Raw genomic sequence first — 11,057 nt, forward strand, 5'->3', positions numbered from 1 at the left:
AAGTTTAACTAGGAAGTTAGACTTGGAATCAAATCTGGATAATCTTTCTTGATTCATCATTGATCTAGGAATGGACAATAATGTACGAATTTCTTTTACATTAGGTTTAATGATAAATAATTGATTAAACATCCAAGGAATTGGTGTTTGATGAATTATCTAAGGATTTTGTAATCAAGGATTTGATACAGATGATTCAAAGAAAATGTTGCATCAAGATCAATAACTTCTCAACTTCTCAGATGATTCAAAGAAAATGTTGCATCAAGAAAATCCCAACCATTTTTATTTTGTTTCAGAAAACCGTTTTAAATTAACTGTTTTTTGATAACCTAAACTAATAAACATATTATTCCTGAAATTTGTACATATCTACTCAATTTAATGTCTTAGAAAATATTATATATTTGAATTGCTCTCAGAGGACGATATCCTGGTATTTACCGGTTTTGTTACTTGAACCATACAGTTCACTTGTCATACCAAAAATACCAACATAAACAAGGCAGAAGTAAATCATATAGATGCTCTAATATCAAATGTTAGAACAAGACATGATCTAAAATATTTCTAAACCATATGAACACATAAAAGCGGAAGCAAAAAGAATCAAGTTACCTCCTACCATTGTTGCTTTGTCTAGCAAGCTTCAGACTCCGATTCCGGATAGTGATTTCTAGGTTCTTCTAAGCTCTTGCTAGCACCCTTAGATGGTGTTGGATTTCTAAATGTGTGTGTGAGCTTAGGGAACCTAAAATGTTTGAATTAATAGTATCATAACCATCAATGGCAATATTACAATTAATGGTAATTGACTGATTCCGGGAATTAAATCTATGTTATATTTGATATAAAACCATTTTGATTATTTACATTGTTATCATAATTAATATGGAAAGAGTGGATATTATTTCCATTGATATTATAAGTAATATGGAAATATTCTTAGAGAACTTGCACAACATAAAAATTCAAAAGTTTGCATTATAGTTCTTCCAAATAAACTATTACCTAATTAGGTTGGAATATCACTTGATTCCTTAGCTTCCTTATTCTACTCGGCAGTTGCATGTTAGTGTAATTAAAATGAGATTACTTTAAAATTCAAGTTAAATTAAAACTTGACCAACTATTCCAATATACTTAAACACAAAACAAATGTTTATAAGCCAAGACATTACATCATACTTTAATTTAAAATAAAACAACCGAACAATTTGCGATAAAGGCAAAATAGTTCAATAATTTCAAAACTAGTAGATTCACTTTGCGAATTATATCTCGCTCTGCGAGATTAACTTGTATCGTAAAAACAGTAAACTCATTTAATAAATACAATACACAATTCTTTTACTTATCCACACATAAATGTTTAATATAAACATGTCATATGTATAATTACTCTCCCTGGCTCCGCCCAGAATACATAAAATGAAAATGTTAAAGTTAAAAGAATCTTAATTTACATAAGCTTTTATTGGGCTCCACCCACAACATAAAATTACAAAAGCTAAAAATACATGAATCTTAATATACAATAGTTTTCTTTGGGCTATGTCTGGATCACAAATATAAAGTTATAAGACTTTTATACTTATCAAATCAAATTATAATGGATTATCATTAACTACAAAATAATGGACAACCAAACCAAAACATGTTTATCCTAACCAAATCCACAATCCAATATGGTCTGCATTCCTAACTGAACTATAGTCAAGACTTCTAACCTATATTCCCAAAATGGGCATCCATACTGCATATGTATTCAGCCTACATAAGCAACATATATCATATAAAGAAAACATGGGGAGTAAGATACAAACTTCGATGACTTTAGCATGGATTTACATAGACTATAGCATTAAAGCAATGCAAGCACATACCACAATTATAGTAAATAAATGTCATTCATGTCCAATGGTGTATAATGAATTCACCTTTAGATATAGGGAGGAATATCCAAATTTATTAAATCATGTAATGCAATGTATACGGGTCCCTACAACAACATCCATCGGAGACAATAGCAGAACACTCTCCACCATCCAGACAACTCAAAGGAAGTGTTAGAGTTAGATTGGTTAAAGAATAGTTATCCTGGCCTAAGCTAATTCCACCAATTAACCCTCAAGGTATCATGATACAACAACATCAGAATCGCCCACATACAATTCCCAAGATATTTCTATCCTGAATTTTTCCAATAAAAAAACCCACATTTTCCAGTGCAATGATGTGTACATATTAACTGAAGTTAGTCAGATAAGTCTTTTAAATCAATTATACCCTAGCTTTACCCAACTAGAGACACGCCCTATACAGTCATATTCAACCCAAGCACTCACCACATTTTGTCTTTTATAGAACTCAAACTAATAACACTACTACCTCATGGTACAAATTCCCAACTTAACCATCATTACTTCAGGATGGCTATGGAGGCAAGCGCCACTTATAGACACAATGATGTCAAGAAAAGAAACATGATAAACCTTGACCTCACCCAATCACTCTACATCTTCAAGGTGTTCAAAAAGTCTACATCTTCCTTACTCGAATGATCTTGTCGACCTATGTTTGAATTTCAACAATGTATATTATAAGGATTTTAACTCCAAATTACACACATACCCCACTTGATCACCCACTTAGACAAATTCAGGGTAATCCACAACATCTCAAACTTAGCTCACAAATTGTATGCACTATCTTTATTCTCAACTCAACAACCTAAAAACAAACAAACAACAGTAACAACAAAAACATGACTACACTCTTGTTTTTACATCCTTGCATCCTACTTTAGCATTACTTAATCTAACATATTAACATCCTCAAGAGTTTACAACTCATACTATTCATAGAACATAATTTTATATGTTAATCATCTAAATGAACCTTCACTTCAAAGCCTAAACAACCACAAAAATCTCAAAATATTAAATATATGAATCTCAACTTCAATGATATTTATTCTCCAAAACCATTATAAATTTTTCATACTCAACCATTTCATCATCACATAATTTGCTCACGATCATAATTATTTCATCAAAGCAATCATCTCATTCCCATTATTATTATCAATGTTTTACAACAAGAGGCATGGAACAATCATCATCAACATCATTATTGCTATATCATTATATATCAAATCATACATGTCATGTTGCACATTATCTTTCATCACGTAAATCAAAATACACCTTCACAATCATACACAAAACATGTTGGCATGTATACATTTAGAAATTAAAATATAAACGTTATGATACTAAATTATTGTCCATTAACAAGTTTTCATGATGGCATGCACCATATAAAAACACTTTTTATAATGGTAATTACAATTAAACCAATTATCAAAACATAGCATATTAACTATTAAGCATATAAGACTCAACTACATCATCATGAACCCTAATCTCAAACTTGGAGGGAGTTGGAGAACTTTAATGCAATAATCTAAGACTACTTGGTCTTCTCCCTTACCTTACCGCTTTATCTCATAACTTCAAATTTTCTATACCATCATGAACATCATTGCTAGCCTCCACTTGGCTCAAGCGTTGTCACTTCATCAAACAATGACCAACCATAATTGATTTAAAAAGACCAAAATACTTTATCTCTCATCCATTCTTCTTTTCATTCACATGTTCTATCAACTCTCTCTCTCTCTCAACCATTCTTCACTATTTCTGTAACTCCTTGTCATTCTCCTTTTCCAATGCTTCCTTTGTAAGTTTATCACAAGCCGTGGAGGTTTGTTATCAAAGATGGTATCAGAACTCACAACGTGCTGAATTACAAGCCAATCTTTTCTAAAATTAATGCTTGATCCAAGAGCATAATATATTAAGGATGATTGGTACAGCTGAGATTAGAGGAGACTATATGCAATGAGTAGTAGTAGCTTGCCTATTGAGTATTCTGATTCTTAATGTGTAAATTAATTTAATCCAAATATTAATGATGTATAACATAAGAGTCTCCTAATATATTTGATTTGATTCATGTTGATATTTGGGGTCGAATCTCAGTACCATCCATATTGTGATAGAGATACTTCTTAATTATTGTTGATGATAAGTCTAGGTATGCTTTGGATATTCTTTCTGAAGTTAAAATAAAACTGTACTACAATTGTAAAATCCTGTCAATTTCATTTAAAAAAAATTTGGTATTAGATTGAAACGCATAAGATGTAATAATGACCATGAGTTTCAAATTCCTAATTTTATGCATCAAAGTCTATCCTACATCAAAGAACATGTGCTGAAACTCCTCAATAAAATAAGGTTTTTGAAAGAAACACACATTCTACCTCTTGAAAGCCTTGATGTTTCAATCACCTTTGTCTAAATGCTTATGGTATTATGTTGTTGTTCATGCAATCTATTTGATTAATAGTGCTAACTAGCAAATTGATTGTTATTTTTAACTAAACAAGTTGTCACAAATAAGTATATAAGATTTTCGAATCCATAAGGACTTGCTTGATATTATTTTAATTAGCAAATAATTAAAGTTGAGTTGATAAATGTTTTTATTTAGTGAAAGTACTAACATTAAACAAAGTAAAAGTAAACGATTTAAAAATATTAAATTCAGAGATGAAGAACCTCATATTAGATTTTACTATTTGTCCTCTAGTATCAAATAATTACATTCATATATGATTATTCCTATGACTTCCCCACCATCAGTTCTTATCTATTTATCAATTCTTTGACTAACCAGATCAAATGTCTAAATAAACTAATTCTCAATTCATTGTCAAATTAATCATCTAATCATAATAATATGGATGTTAGAATGGCTAGTTCAATCAATCTTATTCCTAGATATCAATATGTTACTAGTTGATATATTATAGATCTAGTTTAAACATTGAAATTCCTATTACTCATCTTTAAACCTAATATCATGCATTGGATTATCAAACCAAAACAAGAATTAACAATAAGAATAATTAAGGAAAAAAAAATGGAATTATACTCAACAATTAAATAGTCATATTGGACACATCGAGTTCAGATAATTACATCTAACCGTAGACAAAAGGATTTAGCTACTCAATCCCATAAAGCAATAGTCATCTGGTTGATTGACATTCTTCTTCCTTCCGAGCTTCCTAGAGTGGTTATTATCTCAATCCTAATATTTTCTCCTCTAAGTGGTGATTTGTGATAATCACTAATAATGAGTGATGTTTATGTGATTCCTTCAACCTATAGCTACCCTCCTATTTATACTAATTTTCCATATATTTTCCTTATATTCAAAGATTATGATTAGAATAGAATTAGGTTGTTGAACCATTATCTTCAAAGATTGTGATTAGATTTAGGTGGTTGAACCATTATCTTCAAAGATTGTGATCAAATTTAGGTGGTTGAACCATTATCCTCAAAGATTCTGATTAGCATTAGGATATCCTTTGACATCATTTGCTCCTTCTAGCCTATAATCACTTGAAATATCATAAAAATACATGCCATATAAATTGATGCAAATATTTGACTCGATATATATTATGAATTACATTTATGTAGACTTTTAAGGTTAAAAGGTGCTTAATTATCCTTATTATTTAAGGTAATTTTTACACTTAACAACTCTCCCCAACTTAAAACTTTCTTTGTCCTCAAACAAAAGTACAAGTCAAGACTTAATAAGTGTGCATGCAAAAAAAAAATTAGAAGAGTAGACTTCCCAATATGTTCAACATTGTTCAAGGAATGTCAACTTTCATCACCTAACATTCAAAAAACAAAATTTAAGAGTAAACAATTAAAAGAAATGTATGTACCCAATATTAATCCATGCAATCAATAAGTTGTGTAATAGTGAAGTGTTCTCAACATGCAATCCATTGTTAGTCGATCAAGAAAGGTAGAGCTCACCAAATATGACAATCAATGAAATTATAGGTGTAATGTGTTTCTCTCATCAAGTGGAAATTGATTCTCTATGTAATTGTACTAAGTTAGCATAGAATCAAATTTGGTACTTGTCTCCTATCAAATGAATGGTAGATGCTTAGCATGAATCACTAAGGTCTTTCTCTAGGTTGTAATATGGTTGAGCTACAAAAAATATGGTTTTTCAAATATCAAAGTTCCTAAGAAGTTAAGAAAGCATACTAGATTTTTATTTATTTTACTCTCCATAATTGAATTCATTAAACATTTTTCAACCATTTTGTGCCATTCCTTTTTCACCATTTTCCATTCCTTCTTAATTTTTATTTATTTTACTCTCCATAATTTTTATTTTAGGAGCTTTGAATTTTTTTTATTGAATATCTTTTTTTTTTAAGAAGAAATTAATACTTTCTTCCTCATTTTTACCACCACATACCCTTTTGATTCTTTATCCCCAACTAGAATATTGCACAATAGTAGCTCTCTTAACCCAATAGTAAAGGGATTTTTCTTTTGGAATATGTAAGTTTGGGTTCATTATAATTCTCAAAAGAAAGGCTAAGGATCAACGGCGAAGCAAATTTTAAATCATGTAGGGATTTTTAGTATATTTTACCTAGTGGTGTTTTCATGACAAAACTTCCTTCATCACTTCCATGCATCACATCTACCAACATGATTAAAGATTCAAACAAATCTAATAGTGCTAACAAAGTGCAAACTCACAAGATTTATTTAACAGTGTATTACTCACTCTCCACTCATGCTCACCTTCATGTCTATCTTGATATCAAACAACTTCATGCTATTTACCCATACAACAATTACACACAACAAAAGATTATCCAAACTAGTAAGTTTAACCACCTATAACCTGAAAGTTCACAACTCTGAATCATATTTCTTTTCATGTATGGTTATGCTAGTTGATAGAACAAGAACAAAGTTGATAAGTTGGTTAATTCACAAGAAGAACATAAATTAAATGATTGAAATGTAAATGATGTCATAATGGTTTTTGTTGCAACCAAGTTGTTGTTGTTAAGGTTCCATCTTAAAACTAATTGGTAATGAGAGGAGTAGCCCAACAGGTATTTAAACCATTCACGAGACAATGAGGTAGGCGATATGGGTCTTACTTTCCAACATTTCCCCTCCATATAAGCCTGCCGGACCAGGCGAAGGGTTACCTTTGACCCAAAACTAAAGGGCATATTTTGCCCCATGACACCAGAAAGAAGTTGGGCTCTGGCTCTGATACCATGTTAAGGTTCCATCTCAAAACCAATTGGCAATGAGAGGAGTAGCCCAACAGGTATTTAAACCTTTCCCAAGATAGTGAGGTATGCGATGTGGGACTTACTTTCCAGCAAGTTAGAAAAGTTAAGATTGTACATTATCTTCAATGTTTTGGTACATAGATGAGTACATGAATATATACAATAATAACAAGAGATGTTGATCCTATAATCATGCTAGTCATTATAGAAATGATCCTATGATGATTACAATTGACTAATGCTATAGATTACATTAAGGTAGTATGATCACATAATAGCTTAACTATAGGGATTGACTTATTCATATTATGATACTCATGATCATCCTTGATCATAGGATCCAAGAATCAGGGGAATGAGGATTGATTCTCTAACTACCCCTCTCAAACTGATGGTGAAGGAGTCACCCCAAGTTTGTGTCTAAATTGATTGAACCTAGTATGTGTTAAGGCTTTGGTGAGGCAATCAACAATTTGATCAGATGCTGGAACATATGCTACAATGACTTTATTTTGTAATACTTGACCTCTGATGTAATGTACATCAATTTCAATATGCTTTGATCGAGCATGCATGACTGGATTTAAAGTTAATGCCTTGACACTCAAGTTATCACACCACAATGTCGATTTCCTTGGTCGAGGGAGTTTCAATTAAGTAAGAAGTGAATGAGCCCAAGCTATTCCAGTAGCTAAGACAACCAAGACTCTCTATTCTGATTCTATTCTGGACCTTGAGACTACTTTCTGCTTTTTGCTTTCTTGAGGACCAAGAAACAAGTGTTTCTCCAAGAAAAACACATTGACTTGCCATAGACTTTCGATCATCCAAACTAGTGGCCCATTCTGCATCTGAAAATCATGTCATGTCTAGACCAATAGAGCATTTAATGTGTAGACATTAGTGAATGGTGCCTTGAAGATACCTTAAAATTCTCTTTATATCCTACTAGTGATCTAAAGTTGGAGAGCTCATGAATTGACTAAGCTTGTTGACAGAAAAAGCAATATCAGTTCTTGTGTTTGTCAAATAATGTAATGCTCTTATGGCTTGTTTGAATATAGTTGGATTTTGTTGAAATCCTTTTGCAACTAATCTGGAGTTTCTCCTTTCAATTGTGTCATTTGATTTGTATTTGGTTTTGAAAACCCACTTGGAGTCAATGATGCTTTCTTGGTCTTGATATGGTACTAGCTACTTGATCATTAGTGCCTGAATTTCCTTGTGCATGGCTTCTTTCCACTGTGGTCTTGTGAGAGCTACTTTTTGCATTTTCTGGTTCATTTTATTCTATACAATTTTCAACTAATATGATATATGGTAGCTTTGGCTTGTGGATCCCATCTTTGCTCATGGTATGCATCATGTGAGTGTTGTTGCATGTAGGGGTGTAAGCGGTTCCGGTTTAAACCTTGAAACCGATGGAACCGAACCAAACCAAACCGCAAAATGTGGTTCGGTTCGGTTTCACGGTTCGGTTCGGTTATTTTTTTAAGGAACCGTTTATGTTCGGTTCGGTTTATGGTTTTAGAAATTTAGGAACCGTTAGAACCAAACCGAACCGCATAGTAAAGAAATATATACTAGGGATTAAGAAATAATATTTTATTATTATTTAAATTGTTCAACCAATTTTCTAGCTTAAATTATCAATTTTTGTGTGAATTGTAGTGTTACATATGTTACTAAATTGTTATTAAGTTAGTATTATATATATTATTAGTTACTAAATTGTTTCCTAATCTCTTATGATTTGGAACATATTTTCCAACTTTTGTGATATTGAGTTTGAAACCAACATATATCATATATTGTTATACATGTATTGTTACATGTGTTACTAATTATGAAATGTAAGGTTATAAATGTAACTATTATATATTTTACTAATTGATATATATGTTACTAATCATGAAGTATTATATATTTTACTAATTGATATATATATGTTACTAATCATGAAGTGTATTGTTATATATGATTCATAATTTTCTATAATAATAGTAGTAATGTTTATCCTTTTATGATAAACAATATCTCTTGTAACACAATTTGATTTTCAATTGATGAAATATTTTTTTTATAAAAAGTAAATATAAAAACCGTGGAACCGAACCGAACCGAATCATTCAAGAGCGGTTCGGTTCGGTTCGGTTCTTATAGTTAAAGTTGCGGTTAATTGAGCGGAACCGAACCATATGTTTTTGATCGGTTCGGTCGCTAAAATGCACCAAAAACCGAACCGAACCGAATTTTTACACCCCTAGTTGCATGTGCCTACCTCAGTAGGGCTTGTGTTTAGTATCATTATCCTGAACTTGTTCGGTAGAGCTTGTGATTGTATATGGTTCAACATGTTCAGTAGCATTATCTTGAACTTGTTCATTGGAAGCTTGCGAGTTCTCAATTGGTTCTTGTTCAATATTTGAGTTGTTGTTAGATGGAACAATATCTTCTCTAAGTGGTGTAGCTGTAACATGTAATAGAAAAAGGATACATGGACTATCAGTTAGTGTTTTTAGAGGGACTCTTGTATTAAAAAAACCATCATGGAATGGGAAATGATCTTCAATGAAGACTACATGTCTTGGTATGAAGATTCTTCCATGAGAATTGGCACATTTATAGCCTTTGTGAGAGTTGGTGTAGCCCAAGAGCACACATCTAGTTGTGTAGAACTACAACTTTTGTTGATTGTAAGGATTGAGACAAGGGTTGCAGGCACATCGAAAGGTTTTCAAGTTGTTGTAGTCAAGTTCCTTTTTATGTAGTAAAGAATAAGGTCTTTTATTTTGAGTGACTAGTGAAGGCAACATGTTTATAAGGAAAGTTGTAGTGGAGAATGCTTCCCACTAGTAAATAAGAGGCATTTTAGCTTGTTCCAATAGTGCAAACCCAAGTTCTGTAGTGTGCCTGTGTTTTCTTTCAGCCCTGCCATTTTGTTGTGATGTATATGGACATGACATTCTGAATTGTATTCCTGATTCTATAGCATGCTTCTGAACAACTTTATATTCACCACTACCATCACACTGAATTGTTTTAATCCCTTTGTTGAACTGATTTTCTACCATGTTTTTGAATAGAATGAAGACATGTGTAGTATCTTATTTTTGTTTTAAAGGGTAAATCAATGTAAACCTAGTGAAATCATCAATGAAATGGACATAATATTTAAAACCAGATGATGATATTATTAGTGCAGGACCCCATACATCAGTGTGAATCAATTCAAGGATTTCCTGAGCATGAGAGGAAGAGGATTTAAAAGGTAAAAAATTCATCTTGCCATACTGACAAACCTCACAAAAACTAAGATGATCACTAGGTGATAATTTCACATTATAGTCTTTTAAGACTTTGTCTAAGATTTTATTATTAGGGTGTCCAAGTTTCCTATGCCACCTCTCCTTGACAGATACATAAGCACATGAGTCTCTTTATATTCCTGAGAGTTGATATAGGCCATTCTTAAGTTTCCTTTTTAGAATTTCCTTCTTTGTCAGCTTGTCCTTCACAAAACAAGATTTTGCATCAAACTCAACAACAATATTATTATCAGTAGCTAGTTTAGACACAATCAATAGGTTTTTGGTAATATTAGCCACATATAAAACATCATGTAAGTTGATTGAATTTAGTTTTGCAGAGCCTGTTTCAACAATCTCTAACTTTTCACCATTTCCAACTACTAGAGAATTCTTACCATGATGCTTAGTCGGATCTTCAAACTTATCAGTTTGGTGTGATACATGATTGTTTGCACCACTATCAAAGTACCAATCATAATCTTGAACTGAGTTTTGAGAAGCTAGGCAGGCATTGTGAGGTCCTTGTTTGTCAT

General features: G+C 31.8%; 1 long non-coding RNA gene across 1 annotated transcript; it reads left to right on the top strand.

The window, feature by feature from the left end:
• Positions 6,978-10,348, top strand: LOC109328993. Its single transcript, XR_002105501.1, has 3 exons — positions 6,978-7,052; positions 7,277-7,306; positions 10,338-10,348. It is a non-coding gene; the product is annotated as an uncharacterized LOC109328993 (long non-coding RNA).

This window comes from Lupinus angustifolius, chromosome LG02 (assembly GCF_001865875.1).
Source record: "Lupinus angustifolius cultivar Tanjil chromosome LG02, LupAngTanjil_v1.0, whole genome shotgun sequence".
Taxonomy (NCBI): Eukaryota; Viridiplantae; Streptophyta; class Magnoliopsida; order Fabales; family Fabaceae; genus Lupinus; species Lupinus angustifolius.